At 30.5% G+C, this 21,611-nt stretch overlaps 1 protein-coding gene and 1 long non-coding RNA gene across 4 annotated transcripts in view; one reads left to right on the top strand and one right to left on the bottom strand.

Moving 5' to 3' along the window:
• LOC116431943 (A-type potassium channel modulatory protein KCNIP1) overlaps window positions 1-21,611 on the bottom strand; it is a gene marked incomplete at its 5' end in the record, with an annotated part of 88,028 nt that overhangs the window by 23,981 nt on the left and 42,436 nt on the right. The gene's annotated exons all lie outside the window — the stretch shown is intronic.
• On the top strand, window positions 617-20,342 carry LOC116431945 (uncharacterized). 3 transcript variants are annotated; one of them, XR_004236045.2, is made up of 5 exons: window positions 617-650; window positions 778-872; window positions 19,344-19,607; window positions 19,674-19,861; window positions 20,114-20,342. It is a non-coding gene; the product is annotated as an uncharacterized LOC116431945 (long non-coding RNA). The 3 variants fall into 3 exon arrangements; XR_013001489.1 differs by lacking the exon at window positions 617-650 and adding an exon at window positions 3,812-4,061 and having other exon boundaries at window positions 665-872; XR_004236044.2 differs by lacking the exon at window positions 617-650 and having other exon boundaries at window positions 665-872.

Genomic DNA, 21,611 nt, shown 5'->3' with positions numbered 1-21,611 from the left:
TAAATGATATACACTTTTAATAAATGTCTTAAAGTAAGAAATTAAACTGTTTAAATCCTATTTCTTTCAATTGTCTCCAGAAACTTTAAATAAATAGAATTAATCTCTTAGTTACAGTTAATGTTTCCAAACTGAATTTAATTGTGGTGCAATATATCTTTTAAATTTAACTTAAAAATTGTCAAGTATCAACACATGCAAAGTATATTTGTTTATTTTAAAGAAGTACACGTATTCTTTCATTGGTTATAATTCATATTGAAAGACTAAAAATAGCTTCCAAAGTTGGTGAAAATTGGATGTTTCGGGAACTTTTGGCAAAACAGTGCGCACAATCAAATGTGCAATTGTCTTTCACAGTATTTCAAAGAATTATATCCTTCTTACATTATTTTTGCAATGATTATGCTAATTGATTGAATTGTATAACATTTTTCATTACAGCATTTAATTGTAAACATACGTTACATCGTAGTGATCTGTATCATGAAACGATCGAAACCTGTACACTTTCAATTCTGATGCAACAATTATTATGGAAATTCAAGCTGAACTTTGAATAGGACTAGAAGGAGTCAGTTTCGCATCTGGTTTATTGTACCACACGTGCGTATTTGAATTTGCATCGGAAGAGAGCAATTACGACGATAGTAAGTACAGAATTTCCGTCTGCTCTACATATTCAACAGAGCAACTTCGAGTGTACTCACAGTAAAAGAGTATGTATTTGTACTTGTTGTACCTTAAAGGGTATTAAAGTACCTTTTTCTTCTCAAGAAAGTGTCAATTATGGTGAAGAGTTATTTGAAGATCAGAAGCGAAGCTCATGATTCTTGATGTTTTGCAACAATCTAAACTTTAAATAAAAAAGGGTGAGTAAAATATAATATAAGAATATTAATCGAAGATCGTATAATAACAATTGAATTATTGTTTGCATAAAGATCTGCAGTTTACTGATTACTTATTAGTAAGACGTATTTATAATATTTCTTCTGACGATAACACTCAATCAAGTATCGCAAACGCTCTATATATTACCATCGAATTGTAGGCGATATGTTTGGTTCACAGCGACCACATTTTACCATAAGCGCATCGGAGGGAAAAGACTAATTACATCAGTAACGATCATTTCTATTATACGTCATGGGCCATTATTCGTTTTAATAATAAAATTGTTTCAATTTTGCAATTTCAAATAAGTTAAAATACACAACAAAACATCACTAATCAGCTAGTAAATTTTATTTCAAGATATTATTCAAATTTCTAGTACCACATAGTGTTTTTTAGAAATTAAATCATTAACATCTATATTTTATTTCTTTCACTGGCAATAGTTATACTGGCTAAATAAAGTATATATCCATTGATCTTTAGACGACAAGCTAAGCAAAAGATATTCCGTCTACACGGAACGTTTTGGCTGGGACTATTCCGTACCCAAAGGGTTAATGAGGAATTTAATGAAAGCCGCTTTTTGAACAAATATTTCCTTAAATTTCTTCTATAATAAACAAAAATAATCGTTAATAACCAGAACGATATATAACCTAGTTTTGCCCATTTTCATACAAATTTAGAAAAATTATCGTTCCTTGATTTCAGCGAAATTTCATTTGAATAAATCCTATTGTAATGTTTGTCTTTTTCATTTATAAATTCAGATTGTGATATATTTTTTGTTCAAACAAAAAAGAAAGAAGATCAAAGATGGTTTTAGCTCTACTGTAATGAGCTTCCTCTTATAGTGTCGTCAACTAGGTAGCGTAAGAGCAGTTTTGTTCTAGGAAACTTATCTTTGATGTGCTACAATAATTAATAAAAAAGAAGTTGTACGTATAGTTTAATATACGCAAGTCTATATAAATACTTATTATAATTATATACTACTATTAGTATATATTATATATTACTATTATATAGACTTGTAACAGGAAAAATGATATTTCTATGAAACTCTATAATAATTAAAATATAGTTTGAGGGGACGTTTACTAGGTATAAGTAAATATTATATCAGCGATGCATTCAACATCACCATGAATCGCCAAACACACAAATTAGAATCGACATGTTTCAACGTTATTATTGTACAATATAGAATTAACGTTCCAGCTTTTTGTCGAAGCGAACAATATAGTTTTTTAGATTAAAGGATTCATTCTCTTAATAAAACCCGATCGAAGGACATAAGCTGATACGAAGGAAAAGATAAACGCGACGGCGTTTGATAATTAGAGAAGCTTAAACAGTACTCTCTCGGACCACAGCGTCGTTATACGTGTTGTTCTTGGGTGGTTAATGATTTCCCTTATATCAAAAAGCTGTGTCCGTCAGAGCGTCAGAGCTGTTAGCGCGGCAAATTGCATTCCGTGACGTAAAAGAGTAAGAGGACAGCAACGAGCTTGGGAGATAAAACGCGGAAACTAAAGAGAACGGGAAGCGAAGACTTTGGAAGATAAAGTGCTGAGTTCCGTAAGGGGAGGTTTTAAGTACATCGGTAAATTCGCAAAGTATTAGAATTTCTGGCTATAATTTCTTCATAAGTTTTCAATTTTGTTACTAATACATATTTTATTATTTAAGAACAATTGAAGTCATGAATTCTAAAATAGCACAAGTGAATCAATTAACATTCTGAGAAAATCAATCTTTTTTTTTATCTTCGTTGATTCATTCTTTATCTATTTTGTTGATTCTTGTTGTAAGCATTGGCTACACTACATCTTCATTACGTACACATTTTTAATATTATTAACTAGGTCTGAGTGAACTGAAATGTTTACATCAATAACTTATATGGATAACGTTAAAAAGTAGACTTCTGTTATTTTGGAATTCATGATTTCAATTTCTCTACAAATTGTAATTTTTCATTACCAATCGTATAGTTAAATTTTGTCTAGTTACGTTTTTATATTAAATTTATTTTTATTGAACGACAACAGTAATCGTTTCCAGTAATTGTTTAAAAAGTTTTCATTGTCTGTAGGGAATTTTCTCAATTTAAAATATTTATTACATTGAAAGAACATTCTGAAATACTGTATGAAATATTTCGGGAAATATTAATTGACCTATTGAGTACTGTTAGTATAGTTATACAGTTGCGTTGATAGAAAAAATAATGAATTTGTAACATATGTTTCTACTATATAGTTTTTCGAGTAATAGATAAATTAAATATTTGAAAAATCAACAATGCCACGAAAATACTATTTATTAGACAACTTAAATCAATTTTAACACATTGGATGTAGTTTATAAAGTTTTTTTCACTAATCTCAACTTATAATGAATACTTATTTTCACGTAAAAAAGTAATTTTATTTGTTTATAAGATCAAATAAGAATCATTTACCAACAATGGACGAATATTCGTTTAAACTTCAATTTTGTTGAATCGAGAATCGAACGAACGTTCGGTTGGTCACTGTCAACGCACTATTATGCAAACTAAAGTATAGTCAGTCAAAATTTGAACAAAGCCACGATTTTAATGTATACGGGGTGTTTCAGTCCATCGAGAAGACCTCTTGAAAATAGATTCGATTTCGTTTTCAAGTTATAGTGAGTTTTATATTGGAATAATAGTTGAACCAATTCTAGTTCAACCATCTATTTCTTTACTAACAGATTTCAATATCTGTTGTTGAATCTTGTATTACTATATTGTAAACACTTTCTTGTTGGTATTTCTTGTATACGGTTGCAGAACATTAGTCTTCTGTATACCGACTCTAAGAACGTGATCATCAATGTGGATTCAGATGAAAAGAAATCATTCTGAACATTTCTTGTGAAGGTAAATAGTGTGGTGTCGGGCACAACGGATCGCATCGAAACGAAGAGCCACATTCTGTAGCGCAACCTCGGTGTCATCCAGACTGACACTCTTCGACCATTTTTGGATGAAACACAGAGTTCGACTGATTAATTTTATGGAACTATGTATGTGTGTGTGCGTATCCAGTACGGAAAGTGCAAGCTCGAAGCCTTTTTACGACGGAGGTAGTTAAGAGAAAGGCGCACGTGATCGAACTTCTGCCTGCCAGGTGCGGTCAAAGTTAAGAGAAAATATTCTGCTGCGATTGGTTCTGTAGGGTGCGGTCCATTGTTTGTAGACCTATTTTTATATTCCTTATTTCCTTTTCTATTTTTCTTACAAAATTTTTTGTCTTTCTAATTGTCTTGTGTATTATAATAATTATAATTATATGTTTACATCGACATATTTTTCATATATAAGAATATTTATTCTCATAAATATGTTTTATTTTTTATGAGATATCAATAATATTTATGATGTAATAGTTCTTTTTATAAAGGTCATCTCTGCCCAATTTACTCTATGTCTTATATGATTTTATTTTTGTGTCATAGTGAGTTCCTATTGTGTGATAAAAATATAATTGATTACTCACGTGAGAATTAATAAAAATTATATATATTATAGTTAAATAGGTTTCTATATATTCAGCACACCACTCAAGAAAATTGAAAATATTTGATAATTCTAATCAGATCAGGCTATTTCATTCGGAATTATCCCATGTTTATATGAACTTTCTTTATTGACTTTTGTGATTCAGAATTTACTTCTAAGAGTAAAGTACGGATTGACTGGTATGCTTTATAAAAAATAGAATCCACTCAATTTGAGTTTTGACGACTTGTAGATTTAGTGTTAACACTAGAAAAACCGAGCGTTTAATATAATTAATATGTAGTCCCTATAAAAATTGTAGCAACAGGCATTTTTCGACTTCTTCATATATTGAATACAGCATTGAATTGAAGCTACTTATTTTTCAAATCATGTTGGATATTTAAAGCTTTTAACCCGTTGCCCTACGATTTATTTCTCAACTATTATCGATACAACTACATTGTCATTAATAATTTATTAAGAAAAAGAATAAAATGATAAGCATATTTTATACCAATCCTCGCTCCAAAGTATAATAATTGATAACAGAAGAATAATATTTAATTTGAATTCAACAAGTAACACTCATGCTTGTTTCGTTCTGTTTAAAATCTTTATCATGAGTCTGACACGTTATTGGAAGGCAAGGGGTTAATATATCAATAATTGCGAAATATGAAAACTGTAATTCATCATTTTGACGAGTGTGGTTGTTCTAGTGTTAATTACCTCTAGACACAGTTGTAACTATATATCACGTAATGGATGAAAGGGTCTATGGCAGGTAACAAGGTTTTTGGGAAGCGAAGCTTTGGTCCGCAGTATACCTGACGAAAATAGCGGACATACGTGTGTACGGATCCGCACGTTGTCCGTAGAGAATAACGATTCCCCGACCGCGTAGTCGTACTTCGGTGGGTGAAAGCTTCGACCTAGATCTAATTCCGCGAGCACCTAACCAACGGTGAAATAGGTTTCTGATGGAACTGGTATTCCTAATCGGGAAAATGCCTGTGAAGTCCAGCAGCCCCGTAAAGAATCCTGATGGAATTGATGTTTCACCCATCTAGGATTTCGGCAAAGTTTGCTCAAGCTTTGCTAGTGTTGGTTCCTTTTTATTTTAACGGGTGGGGTGCCCAAGCTCGATGCTCATTACACGTTCTCCGCTGAAGTTGACGCTGAACTTTCTCGAAGACAATTTCGCCGAAGTTCCCTACCAATCCACGTTCAATTCGTGGCATTCGCGGATAACTGATCTAGATTTGGATAGGGTATGCCAAGGATTGTCATTTACAGTTTAACGAGATGTACGTTTAAGATTTATTTACCTTTTCATATGAATTTTTATAATTTTAGTTTAATTTCATTGTATCCAAATTTATTTCACTTTTTTGTTGTTCGTTTAATAGTCACTATTAACCTTTTGTGGCCGAATACCGTCGTACTGGCGACTTCGAACTTCGATATTTAAAATTGGATGCTCCGAGTGAATCATTTAATTATTTAAATAACGGCAGACTGACATGTGGTGTTTTTTCTTTTAATGTTTAAGACTTCGATGCGTAATTCAGTTTTTTTGTGGAAAAAAATATTAGAAGTTTAAGACAATCTTATTCGCAAAGTGTTAATTACAATGTTATAATAGAGAAAGGGTGACAATAATGTATAAAATATCACATTAATTGAACGTTTAAATCAACTTTGTGTTATTGAAAATATTGAATCTTTATATGCAGAAATGATTTTGAAGCGTGTGTATAGTTTCAAAATTACATTTGGTGGTGATAAGAAAATCCTTTTAAAGTCATTTTCATATTCAATTATTTCTGCCTATATTAACATTTATTTCTATGATATGATACTGTAATCAACATTCAGACAGTTGTCAAGGAAACAAATATTATTTTCAAAGATATTCATGTTCTAGGACTTATAATATCATGACCTTGGAATATCTTTGAAAATAATATTTGTCTATTTGAGGACTGTTTACATTTTTTTTTAATAAGAAGTTATTAAATATGTACAAACCGTATTTCTTGTTACGTACATTAAAATCTGTTAGATTAAGATGTTTTCAATTTATAAAATACTTCAGAAAGTATATATGAATTTCGAATATTCTCATGAATCATTATCGAAGTTCTTTGTTAAAGTTAACAAAAGTGTATAAATAGTTTCATTTGAAAAATGAACCTCAATTGCCATATTTTCGAAATTAATGATACGATAACAATTAATGAAAATTTTATTTCCAATTAAGTCCAATGCATATATTTTTATTAGCCCTTATGGTTAAACAAGCTTATATTATAATATATTAATGTATTAGAATATTTTCCACCATACAGATATATACATCTTGATTTACGCGAAAATCCGTTCCACGTGGATTTGTTTTACGCAAATGAAAATCAGGAAAATAAAATCGTCAGTACAAAAGAAGAAATATTGAAAATAAAAGCTAGTACATATAAATTTTAGAAATACATATTTATTTTACATAGATTAACAAAAAAAAAATAAAAAAAAATTAAAAGTGCACAGGAATAAGGGGAATCGCGCGTAAGAACTTCCGTATAAATAGAGTTCTAATTTACCGTGTAAAATAGAGATTCGCGTAATAAGAGTAAATCATGGGTCAGGTGTATGTACTATAGGAACAGGAGAAGAAATGAGGTAATATAAGAAGAAAAGGTGTTAGCGATGAAAATTTGAGGAGAGAGGTGAGCAGAAAGCGTAAGTAAATAAAAGAACACGTAAAGGAGTGAGAATGTGACAAGGACTCGAAGAACAAATTAAGTTTGAAGGTGAGAGAAAAGAGCGGATAAAAAACAGTAATACCTGTGGGAAATTTACATGAATGGGTGAAATATTTATATTTGAAGAAGAATGTAGCTGGAAACTAGCAAAAGAGAATAGAATAGACAGTCATATAGGTATAACCACAAAGGAATACACTTAAAGCAAGAAATTAACTTTTTGCCTTATGATTTCATTCTCAACCATGATCAAAACAACTACTTTGTCATTAATAATTTATTGAAAAGGAGAGAGAAATTTTAAGCATATCCTATGTCTTTGTTTGCTGTAAAGTATAATAGTTCATAACAGAAGAACAATAATTAATTTGAATTCAAGAGAATTCAGTTATACTTATATTTATTATATTCTGTTAGAAATCTTCGGCTCGAGTCTGACACGATATTGTAAGGCAAGGAATTAAGGGAATAATGAAAAGCAAAAAGGAGAGTTAATATAGTGATCGAAGTAAAAGAAGGAGGAAGAAGAAAGAAAAGTAACGGGGGGTCAAAATAAGTAGACGAAGTCAACAGAAAACTGAATGAAGGAAGAAAGAAAATAGGCTAAAGCCAAGGGACTAAGAAGTAGGTTCGGAATTGTGGTCAGTCTAAAAGGGAAAGAGGGGCAATTCTGAAGGCAATTATATGTATAGGACATGGTAGGATATAGAGAGACGCGTCTGGAGAGGAGGAGGGGGGACAGAGGAAGAAGAGATCGAAGGGACGATGATGAGGCAGATCAACCAATTAACTGCGTTTGACGAATACACACGTCAAATTCTAAATGGTGATAACTTTTTCAATGATGGACTATTTATTTTTTTCAGACGAACATGTCATTCTTCTTTGTTTAGCTTTAATTTTTCATTAGAATATATTATAAGTACATTTGGTTTGCATTTGGCGAGTATACACTTCATTAGCGAAATATTTTGTAAAAAATATAGGTTGCTGACTAATAGTCCTCCTCACGGAGTACTGTAATTCTTGTATTATTTCGAAATTTGTATTTAGTAATGTATAATACACTGTTAATCTTAAGTAGGAAAATGTTGGCGCTTAGCATTTACTACTATTAATTTAATCCTACATGCTAGCTATAGGATAATGGAGTTTGATATGGAACACCACAATATTTCAGAAAATAAATAGCTCGATGTGTCAGTTACCATAGGAAACACTTCATTAATAATAGAAAACAATCATATTAATAGTTAGATATTGATTAAGAATTTGTTATTGAATGCGAAGCATTATTGTGTTTGATAGTAGGTTACATTTTCTGGAAGACGAGTTAAATAGTAAAATTTCTTAATATAGATAGGCCAAAAACATGTTTGTTTTTCACTATTCAAAAGCAATTTGCTGCAAATTTATTTTCTCATTAGCATAGTTATTATTTTTATATCGGAATACGTGGATTCCTAGAATAGAACTATTTCTATTTTTAAAAAATAATGAAATTGCAAATTGCACATGCAACATTGCACTTCTGAAAATATGTAGTACTGTAAGTAAAAAGTAGTACTGTTTAAACCATTCATTTCTTTCTTGTGATATTTTTCTGTAACTGCAATGGGAATGAAGTTACAGCTTGAAATAGTTGCATGAATCATCCTATATATAGTAAAATTCATGTTTTCCCCTACTTCTCTCTGATTTTATAATTCTAAATATTTGTGTACGTAGCGTATCTGTACCCGGGTGTGCTATATTGTATAAAGCAGGTATGCAATTAGTGTTCGTAAATTTAGTGCTAATTTGAATACGTCAAGATAGCTGTTGCGCTTCAGGAATTACGAGGGTTGTTTTGCCAAATATCCTAGAAAGCTTGAAATTTTTTCTGGAAGAAGTATGCGAGGAGGAGAGGAACGAAATTGGCAGCACGGTTTTAAAAAGAAAGAACGGAGTAAAACCTTGCTCCTCGATTCAGGGTAGCAGCCTCGTTTGCCAAGAAGTAAAGGGTATACGGATGTTTAAAGGATTTGGGTTCGTCGCGTACGCGACCAAAGGCTCGATTGCACGACAATGTCCAAAGGAGTATTAAGAATGGAATCCGACACGGTTTCGTTGCAGCACGTCTTGAATGTCTCTTCCCTTTTTAGGTTGGATTCACGTAGAGGTTCAAGTTGTCGATAAATATTCTGAGTGTATGACAAAAGATAAATAAATGTTTGTCGTTTATGTGAACTGTATACAGTAAGGAACAAAACCGATTTAATAAATACTTATTTGTAATAACAAACGGAAAGAGGTACAAAATATTTTGAAAATTTTTTATGTTAAGTTAAACAGTGCAGAGTGTTATTGTTATGATTGTTTGTTGTATACTTTTTTCTTCATGATGTAAAATGAATAATTATACGAAAATTTATTGATTGAATCAGTTCTGCTCTTTACTGTAAGTGTGTACGATGAATACCGATATTTTAAGTATATGTGTAAATTGTTGATGAAAATTGAAATCGTGAATTCAAAAACAGCAGAAATCCACTTTTTAACGTTATCCATATGAGTCAGTGATCAGTTTCAGCTTACTCAGACCTATTTAACCCTTTGCCTTATAACAACGTGTCAGGCTCGTGATGAAGATTTGAAACAAAATTTAACGAGCTTTAATATTATCCAGCTCTTTTGAATTCAAATATAAGTATTATTTTTCTGTTATCAATAATTATACTTTGGAACAAACATAGACGTGGAATATGTCTAGGATTGTGTTCTTTTTTCAATAAATTATTAATGGTAAGTAGTTGTATCGGTTACAGTTGAGAAAAAAGTCATAGGGGAAGGGGTTGGTAATATTAAAAATGTACACGTAATGTATATGCATGTGTAGTCGATACTTGCAGCAAGAAACAACAAAATAGTTAAAGAATGAATAAACGAACATGAAAAGAAAGACTGATTTTTTCAGAATGTTGATTGGTTGTTTTGTACTGTTTTGGAATTAATGGCTTCAATTGTTGCTATGACAGAAAGTTTATATTTGATTTCACTTTTAAAAATTGATTACAGATGTTCTATGTTATTGTTCACATAAATAATTTTTCATTATGATAAGAATTCACATTCCTTTAATTTCAATCAGATTCTTTTTAACCTTTCAAGTCCCAAAATTATATACAGGGTGCCTGTTTTATCTAAATACTTTGGCAAAACACTTTTTTCGTAACATCACTTTTCTTAGAAGATATTTGAGAATATATAGGTAAAATAGACACCCGATACACGTGGTTTGGTAAATAAAATCGAAAACAATTCGTTCAATTCTGATCGAGTGCAGTTTAAAATGATTATCTCTCTGATATCTTCCAGATAACCAAATATGAATATAAAACTGTTTTCAAAACAAAAATCTGTTGAAATTTACGATTAATTATGAAAACAGACAAAGTTTTATCGCCTGTTCTGGATCAAAAGTTTGAAGTGAAAATAAAACAGGATACGAATGTTACACTGCATCATAACTTTATGAAGTTCTTACGTCTTAAGATTTCACTGTTTCACACTTTTCTTTTTCTGAATAAATTTATGTTATTACGTTTCCAACATAGTTTGAAATGTTACGTGTTTATTATTTTGCAAAAATAATTTATTTGTTTTTGTGCTGTTAATTTTCCAAAATTGTAATTAATATTTTACATTAAAAAAATGATACAAGTCTACCGATGATAAATATTTTTCTGAAACTTGAAGGGTTAATTAATTTTTCAATGAAGACGCAATGAAATTTAATAAAAATGATTTACCCTTTGCGTAGAAATGATGGATCTCCCCCACAAGTGTTCTTCGTGTATGACTTGATTTTGTAAATCATTTTACAAATCTGCCATATTGTGACCAAAATAATTTTCTAATAATAAAGTTAATTGAATTTGTAATAATTTAGTTTCTGATGTAATAGTTGTGTTCATAGAGTTATAATAGAATTAACCAGTTAACTGCATGTGACGAGTATACACGTCATCTTAAAGCTTGAAATGATATTAATTCTTTCAACAATGAATTCTTAATTTTTTTAGATAAACATGTAATTCTTCTTTATTTTGCTTTGCTTTATCATTAAAATGTATCCGAGATGTATTCGTCTTGCGTTTGACGAGTATACATTTCGTTTTTTAATTTTATTGCGCGCAAAACAAGAGATTTTTCAGTTAAAAGTCTGTTCGATTATGAATAAACTCCGTTAGAAGAGAAGAAGTAAATAGTCCAAGTATGCTGCACAGATGTATCATGTATAATATATTTGGGTTAATATTACAGATTTTAACATCTTAGGTCGGACGTTGCGTAATTGAAAACTGCAAAAGGAATTAGTAATGGCAGACTGTGACTTGAATCATAGCGTGTATACGACACGGTCGAAAGCACTTTAGGTCTCGCGTTCATAGGACAAATGAGATTAGTAAACGCTTCAATTAAGACAAATTGAGTTATGGCCGTATTTTCTACTCGGTAGTATGCGCACGGTCGAGGGAGAATGCTCAGAATATCGTTTGCGTTAGTTATAAATGTTTCACCACCCAATAGCAAACTAATTTCAGTAAAAACGGGTAATGGTTTCCCAATGTTGCATTACGTCTCAATATTAATGCATTGTATAGGCATAACGTAAGAGTACATTTTTTATGTGCCGGCAAGTAGTAGTAAAGAAATGTTTGATATACTTATTAAAATTCTTAGTTTGTTTTTTTCTAGGATGAAATCATTTCAAATATCCGTTGATAAATCTGGATCTTTAAGGTGTTTGTCACCAAGATTGTGCAATTTTTCTTTTAGGCAGTTTAAATATTGGAATACTTAGTTCTCTGTACTTATCAATACAATAGCATCGGAAGAGACAATAAGACATTTAAACCTTTATTTACAAATTCCGCGGTCCTTTTTGGCCAAACAATGCTTGAAGTTTTCAAAGAAGAAACAACTATCGCACAACGCAAACTGATGCGTTTCAGTATTCTTATTTCATAATTATTGATATTTCAGAAATGTTGAATATCTCAAGTGATTTTAAAAATAAATAGTTTCATTTGAATACTATAATAAATATATGAAGAAATTGAAACAGTCTATTGTTGCAATTTTTATAAGGATTAAATATTAATTCTATGAAACTGTTATAAGTGGTTATCGAATATCTTTTCATAACATATTGAAGAAAATCTTCTTTCCTTTGTACATAAAGAATCTAGACCGATCTGAAAAGGCTATGGCATATATGTATTGAAATTAAAAATTAGGGAAAGTTTCAGAGCAACTCGATTCAATCAATATCAATGATGCAAGATAATCTTTTAATTTTTCTTAATGTTTAGGTAATGAATATACATGTTCTTCACTCATCTACAATTATGTAGATGAAAGTTTATGCTACGATTCAAAGAGATACAAGCATTTATTAAGTGTTTATCTGTATTTCCGCTTTAGGATTTGTTTTTAAATAATATTAAGATTTCTACGATTTCTTTCGTGAACATTTTCATTACAGCTACATTATTATTGAACATTTTCCAGAAGAAAGAAAGAAGTTTATGTTGATAAAAGAAATTAAAAGAATGGAGAAGGAATTTATAAATTATATTTATTATATTTACTTGTTGAAACACTACTACATATGTACAAAATAATATTGTAGGAAGAGTGTTGTTTCGATAGATGAAATAGATCGGTCGCTAATAACTATTTTCAGTGGTAATTGGTGCATTGTAAATATACACAAAGAAAAAGAACGATACTGTTTTAGAATAGCCTAAAACATTCTTCCAAATTATGAGATTTTCATCAATTTTATTAGCAAAGAATTGCATATTTACAATGATTTATAACTTGTAATTATAAATTAAAATATATAATTCAAGTAAGATTTAGAACAAACTTCATATAGTATACAACAAAATTAGTATTTTAAACACTAATGTAGAAAACACATTTAACACTTTAACCGACCTTTACAATTATCCAGAACTTTGACCTTTCTAATATATTACAAGTGAACTTTCATGAGACATTCGATTAAAATTGAATTTTTAAACGATCAAAGAGCGCAATAAAATCGTTTTGGATTCAACGGTAATTATCTGAGGATCTACTTACAACTTACCCTTATGTTCCTTCTCTGCCTATTTTACTCCACACGTTTCACTACCTCCAACCTCTCAGTATCAGCTTCTATTCATCCCCCTATTCTTATCTCAGCCTAGCTACTCTTATCACCTTTTGTTCTTTTTCTTTTCTTCCGATGTACCTCGCGACCCCTTTTTCGGGGAAAATCTTCCAAAGACATCTTTCGTCTTCCGGGGAGAAGATGGAAGCAGTGTGAGATTTCGTTTCAGTAAAACTCCCACGGTAGCCTAACTTTGGCGTATAAGGAAGGGCTCCAAGAACTCTTGCGAAAATAACACGAAACCCTCTCAACCTCGCTGGCCTTGTCATTGCTATTTCTCTGTACCACATATTGTACCCTGCTTCTCTTACTTTAGCTTTCCTTGCTATCTCCTGCATTTCTTTGGTTTCCTCTAAAATCCCTGGCATCCCCTGTCCTTCTCCTTCCACCTCTCCACCTCCGCCACTTAGTATTCCCTCTCTTCATAAAACGTACCTCTCCTCTACCTACATTGATTCTTTCTGATCCCTACTTTTCTTTACTTCCTTGTAACATTTTCTCGCCAATTTACTTCTGCATCCCTCTTCCAATTTCTCTACAAACTAGTTCCTCCCTTGCTGTTCTTCATCCCTAATCCCAACGTTCACCTTGGAAATATTTTCTGCAGCCCTTCCATCCCCTTTTTCCCTCTTGCCCCATACCAACGTCCGAACATCGCCACGCTCCCTACTAGTAAATCAAACAACCTCATCTTTTTCTGCCACTCACACGTAAACATTCTTCTGCCCGTTCGCCTCACCTTTCTCGTAACTGCCCTTCCCCTTCTACTATTCTTCAACTTTCCTTTAAATTTGTTCATTTTTATTAAAAAATATTCTTGCTATAAGATTTTACAGTTAAATTTATTATGATTAGTATAATGTACATCATTGGTTGTGTTATTATAATTATAAAAAGAGGACGTCCATGTCTCATTAAAATTTTCATTAACTGATTTTTTTCCAAAAATGGACTTATACCGCTTAAAAAACAGCTCATTTTAAAAATTCTTTATTCCCTTATTATTATTTTTATATAATAAGAAAGTAATCTAAACGTTTATTGAATTCTATGAATCCTTCTTTTTACAGTGTTTTTTGGAAATCTCTTATAACTTACAAATGCATGAACGTTCACAGTCTACTTATTGTTTTTCGGTCCATACATATTCCTTCTATCCTGAGCATCCTATTTCTCTGCTGTTTTTTCTTCGCTACCATTATTACCGCGTATAAAAACGTAAAACGAGTGTATTTTTAATTATTCTTCTATTTTTATTTCTACCAGCTTTGCCAGCACTTTATTCATGTTTGCTAAAACTAATTGAACAGCATGGGACGTAGTGGTCTTATCTGCTTCACCACCATTTTTGTTCGTCGTCGTTTCTTCATACATCTCTATTATCCTTTCACTTAATCTTTCGCTCCCCACCCTTTTTTTACCGCATTTTATACAGCCCTTCTACAAGATGGCGAAAAAGAGTATAGAATTTCTAGTGCACATAGTGTTCACTAAATAAAAGAAATACTTTTTGCAAGAACGCATGGAAACATCAATATTCTCAATATTATGAACAATTTCTTGTTTCAATTAGAACGATGTGTCTCATGAAAGCAATGGATTATCTTCACTTTGTTGTGTTCTTTCTATTCTCATAGTTACTTCACGCCTTTATATCAAAGAATTTTAGGCTTCTTAAAAAGTTTCTGACCGTGTAATGAACAGTTTTACATGCATTTTGTATTTTCTTAATTCGTTATTATAGAATATTCTATATTCTTATTGTGTCTATCACTATCCTGTTTCTTATGTTTTCGATTACTTTGTTTGCGTTCTTCTTTCTTTCCTTCCATCTTATCAGTTGTTCATTTTTTCTCATACAATATTCTTTCTACAGTAGAATCCTCTATTACGCGATTAAAATATTCCGTGCTATAAAGTCTCACGTTTAAGAATTTCGTATAAAATTCTCCTTTTAAATGCTAGTCCAACTTGTATTAACCCTTTAACCTTTTCCTTCCTGTATTTATTTTTATTTCTTATGAATTTTCTGAAAAAAAACTTACGGCACTAATCTACCAAAACACATATAATGACAGTTGATTAATACTTAAGCTCTTAGTGATAAGCAAAGATCCTTGTTTTCCTTTATCTAGGTATTTTCTAACTTTCTAGTAATTTATAATGTTCGTGGTAAACACCTATGTGTACCATTCGGAATGAAAGGGTAAGAGTCCTTGAAATTAGCATTTGGAATTAAAAATGCAATTTTGTTGATAATCAAACTTTAATACTCTAAAAATGATGGACATTACCTATCAATATTAAAATATTGATTACATTAGTCCATGTTTTGAAGACACCACCAGTCAGATTGTGTTTATAATTTTAAATTGAGACCAATAAGCTGCATGAAAAAAAACAATGAAAAGATGGTTTCAAAGTGAAACCACAGAACAGGAAAGGGTTAAGTTAGTCCTTTGCTTGTATCAGTTTCTTATGAAAAATTTTACTTTTATAATTATTTATCGACGATTTCTTAATCCCGTTAAATGTAGTGTTAAACATCCATTTCCATTGTTGTTTCTCATGCTTTCTTTTCCTTTCTATTTATTGCTTCTTGCTTTCATTAATGCGTCACGAAGCTTTTCTGTTGTTCGTTTTATTCTATCTTTACAGTTGTATAAACGTTTACTAAACGTTTACTTTCCTTTTTGTTTCTTCTGCATCCTCAAATATCTCCGTTCGTTCTGCTCCTCACACAGCTCATGTTCCCACAGTCTTCTTCTACCGTTCTCTTTTCCTCTTTCTTTTTACTTGCTCCTCTTCAAAAATTAAGTGCACTATTACCACTGCTGAACATTACTTTAATTTCTATCTTATTTTTTTTACGTTTTCTGATGAATGTCGATTTCCACCACATAATCGATTATCGATTTTTTTATTGGTTTCATGAAAATCCATACACTTTATTTATCTTTTCTTCATCTTACTAAAAATTATCTATTCTTTCTTTTTTCAATTTCTCATTATAATTCTTCTACATTTATTTATTGTTTTATCTTTCGACTTTTTCTGTTTAGAATGTTATTACTAAACTGCAGATATATATTTATAATATATATATTTATTGGAAAGATAGTCTAAACTTGCATAGAATATACATAATATGAAAAATATGTAAAATATTCTAAGTGTCGTACTTTTTATAATATTCGTCAGAAAAAATTATATTCTATTTTAATTCTACTTTTCTAATTACATTTTTAAAAGTCTGAATTTGTAGGAGGACCCACAATCTACGTACTCATTATAATTCAAAGATTCTTTATTGAATTGTTAGTATTCTTTGGATTCCTCCTCACGTCAAGATTTCGATTTATGCACTATTAATGTTCACATGTTCAAGAACGTATTTGATTCCACACATTAGTTTCCCATTTTAACAGAGCCGCGTACCGAAGCTTGTGCGTGCATATGTACACAAGTAAAGTACATATGACAGCAACGTAAGTAAGCATTATAATGCAAACGTAGGAACTCAGTCACAAATACAAGACTGCGTTTACATTGGATCTAATTGCAAACAGTGATGCTCGTTGGAACAAATGACGATTGTTGATTTAGGCTGCTGTGAATATGTCAACGGAAACACAACATCGAACAAGATTTCAGTCGAGAGTAAAGGATTCAAATACAAAAAGTGCAAATTCTTAGATTAGTGGTGAAAATATAGTTTCTGTCGACTTCTGACCTTCCTTATGTTTTTAATATTGTGGTTGATTATTTGCGAATTTCCGAAATTGTAAAAATAATGCAAGTATGCTTAATTTGAGAAAGTGGTAATGTGATGTTATGTTAATGTTACTACACGAAACAATTTTATTATCTCGGAATTTATTCTCATATTACTGAAACATTAATTCATTAATTCATTAATTTAACGGGCTTCTTATAATTTTTTAAGTGAAGATGTATACAATTTTCTTTGAAGTTTCTTTTCATCAGAAGTAATCCATTAATATTAAATTTAAAGATTAACATGTAATGCTTTTCTATATTTCAAAACATCACCCGAATACTTGTATTGTGAATTGCATCACTTGACATTTTTCGAAGATTATAATATTTCAAAATCAAACTTCAATTTTATATTACTGTTTCAAATGCATACTTCAACTATAGAATTTATAAAATGCGAATAGAAGTTTATAAATGAAAATCCAATTGTTTGAAAAATAAGTTTCAGTTTTCTAGAAAGTTAGTTTATTGTAGCGTGTAAAGAATAGTCAAAGAATTTTTAACCGAAGAGAAACAGATTTCGCGAAGGGCTTCGCAATGTACTAAGTGAATGATTGGAAGGATTTTCGATATTATCTCTTAAAAGCTATTGCCAAAGGAAAACACGATTTATGAAAATGTTATTACTACTGATTGTCTGAATAAGTCTATTTAAAGTTAGTATTATCAGTTGTTACATTTTTTAATAATATCAAGACATAAAATTTTAGTCACAGTATTCAAAAATTAAATGTACGGTTCATATCATAGTCTTTAAGATTAGTACTACCAAATTTATTTTTACTGACATTCATTATATTATACATGTCCAACTATCAAGTATTTTATATAATTTCATATACTTAATGCCTTTATGGTTTTAATAATCGCAGATCTTATAATATAATAATAGTTGTTGTTATTATTATGTTATTACATATTATACTATATATAATATATTATAATATTTTAATTATTATTAGTATTATGTTATTATTATATGATTAATTACTATTAAATAAACCAAATATAAAATCTGTAGTTGAAAGTTGCAGACTATTTATATGTAGCGATAAGTTAATTGTTTTGTTGGAGACAGAAAGTGACAGATTCTGTATGACGAATTAAACGTGGGTTAATTGAGTTTAATTAAGGGACTGATTCCATAAATTGACGGCACTGTTTGCTAAGGCTGTCTCATAGGGATCATGATTTATGACAATATTGTTTCGAGAGTAGGAAGATGCCTAACGTTCCATCAAATTAATGTAAATACGTTTTAGTTATTTCTGTCTCAGTTTTTATTAATAATATTAAAGAATATTCATTGTTTTATATTTCATCAGTTTACTTGATTAATAAAGATTACTGGTAAATGTTAATATGCAAGAATAATTATAAGATTCATTATAGTTTATTATTTCTTTTAAAATCATGTTCCGATTAAGTAAAATAAAAATCAATGTTAAATAAATAGTTCGATGAATTATGTTTATGTTCCAGGCATAAAATATGAAACGAATACAAGTGTTAATAATAAACATTGTCAATTTGATTTCATGTATTGAATGATTTTATTTATAAATATAATAAAACAATAATTAAAATAATTATTTCTTCGAACGGACGCGTCATTTCGTGGTTTAGATATAATAAATTCGCTTGTGTATAATAGATATAAGTAGAACCGTATTACTTTTAGTATATCAATCGCTAGACTTTGTTATTTCCCACGGAAAAGGAAAATTTCTGCATATAGACTATATACTTTAAAAAGTAAATATGTTGTACTACTAGTAATTCTATGTACTTCTATGTACTAAATTTATATACTTCCTAAACTATTAATTTTCTTAATTTAGAAAATTTAATATCTCTATCTCGTGAAAATATCTCTTGAAAATATAATAAAAAATAATACGATTTTAATAACAAGAACACCTGTAACTTTGAAATTTTGAAAAATATGACTTTACAAATATTCTTTGCGTCAAATATTTACTCTTTCAAAACGTTTTTCAAAATGTTTTTCTCTTTAGAAACACTCTTGCTTCCACTAAAAACAATCGATATATTTTACACGAACGATATCTTTATGTGAATCACTACTTTACTATTCTATAAAATCCGTTTCTCACATTTTGTGTCAACCAGTGTTCATAAAATAAAATTTGTTCAATAGGTACACGAATCAACTTATTCGTTGACAGGGTATTTATTCAATCAAGTAGAATCAGTCGCGACGCGAAAATAGCCCGTGATCTTACGCTGAAGACGGACAAAGATTACGATGGAATAGTGAAACATCAAAGCTTGCTACAGTAATGCGATTAAGCTCAAAGTAGCTGGACATTTCGCCCGTGTCCGAAAGGAGCCATGAATTCGCATGCGGAAAAAGTAAGAGGGTATGGAAGTCCCGAAGATGGAGGAGTCGTGTCATCGTCAGGTGAAAATCACTCGACAAAAAGTGTCATACTATAAAGGAAGAGTGGTAATCTTCTCGCATTTGCAGAGGCTTAGGTCGAGTTCGTAATGCGATTCAACTTGATAGGAGCTTATGTTGCCCGAAAGTGCTGCCTGGGCAATAGGAGACCGACTTTTGGACAACGTAATTCACCGAAGAAAAAAATCTGTTGGCCCATGTTAGGAAGCTATAAACGGAGATTGCACTTAGCCTTTTTACCTTGGATCAACTGATCCGTAAAATCTACTTTTATCAATTTAATAAAATTCTTTGACCTTTAAGTATAGACTTGAATTTAACCTTTCAGTATGGAAGTCTGAAAATTACTGATTGGTACTATTTCTACCGAAGGTGTCGAAATACACCTTTTAAATTTTTAACTTAAAATTTCAAAAGTTTTAAAAGTTCAAAATTTAAAGTTTCAAAAGATGTCTTTTTATATCTTCGGTAGAAATACTGTTACTGTTACATATTGTAGTAATTTTGAGGTTTATATCAGAGGAGCAGTGAGCAGAAACAGTAAAATTTACTGTGAAAAATAAGGAGTACGTTTACTGTGATACGGTTTAAAATACAAGATCTATTCTAGGCGATGGTTCGGCTGTGACTCGAGTGCAGCCCCGCTTTCGCCAGCGATGGGACACTTAATTTATGGTCCACCATCGGGCCACGTGCTTTAAGCACTTCTCAAAGAAAACAGTTCCGTGTCGCGCTAGGCGTTCGAACCAAATCTCCTATTACAAATTCGGAGAGATCGCCTCCTAGCATGACACATATTCTGGTTTGTAGTAACTAATAAAAAAATGTATTGCATTTATGTGTTTTTACTTACTTAAATATCTCTACATAGCAATAGTATCAGCTATATAACGAAAATTCACTGGTTTCGAAATTCATAATATTTTATATGGAGGTTTGTGAGACTGCACGGCCGTACCTAAAGGTTAATATGGACCACTTCCAAAAAAAAAAAAAAACAAAAACATACGATACAGCACAAAATTTCTATGAGAAAATACTCATTAATAATTTGAATAGAAAAAAGTATAAAGGTAGCAAAACTCAGAACAGGCTACTATGATTCATCCGCAAATATCTCATAAAAAAACTATTTCACTTTGTAACCAATGTAATCGGATATTAACAACTAAGCGTTTTCTATTTGAATGCGAGAGATTTCAAATCATGAGACAAAAGTATGATATAGAATCATCCACAGCTTTAACTTCAGAAAAACACGTAGCAGTTACCTCAGAATTCTTGAAGAAAATCAAATTGTACGGTAAAATATAACAAATAGAACCTGCCGTCGTTAATGACTGAGAGATCGATGCGAAGAACTCGATACGTAAAACTCTCACACAAAAAAAAGAAATTCTTTTCGAATCATTAAATCGGTGAAGGGTTATTAACATGAATTGAATTATTATTAAATTTATTAGGAAAATTAACAGCGTCAAAGGAATCATAAATTCAATCGTTCTCAAGAAGAATGCTGTAAAAGTTTTATAAAGTAACAAATCGTATACATTTTAACTATTTAATCTATAATTACTAGAAACAATCTGTTTATATTTCAAAGTTAAATACCATTTAAATTCAGATACCCATATCGTTGTTATAAGAATTTAGAAATTCAATTAGAAAAAAAATGTTGAGAAAATGATGGTTACAGGTATACCTATCTTTCATTATGAATGAGCATAATCAAGAGTATTATACTATTTTATGAGTTTTAGGGAGAAATAAGAAATGAATACATTAAGTGGGTGTACTGCAAATGTCCTATTAATATTGTAAAACAGTTTTGATTAAAAATAACTTCAATTTTTATAAAATTCAATATTACTTTTCAAGAGAATTTTTTATTTATAATACATGTTTATTTACTTTATTTTGTTATGAATTTCAACAATTTGTTATTTATTTCGTTATTTTGTCGTCAACAATTATTTCCATTGATATGTTTTTATCAATTCAAAGTAC

Source organism: Nomia melanderi, chromosome 2, assembly GCF_051020985.1.
Source record: "Nomia melanderi isolate GNS246 chromosome 2, iyNomMela1, whole genome shotgun sequence".
Lineage (NCBI taxonomy): Eukaryota > Metazoa > Arthropoda > Insecta > Hymenoptera > Halictidae > Nomia > Nomia melanderi.
This window is presented reverse-complemented; position numbering and strand designations above follow the sequence as displayed.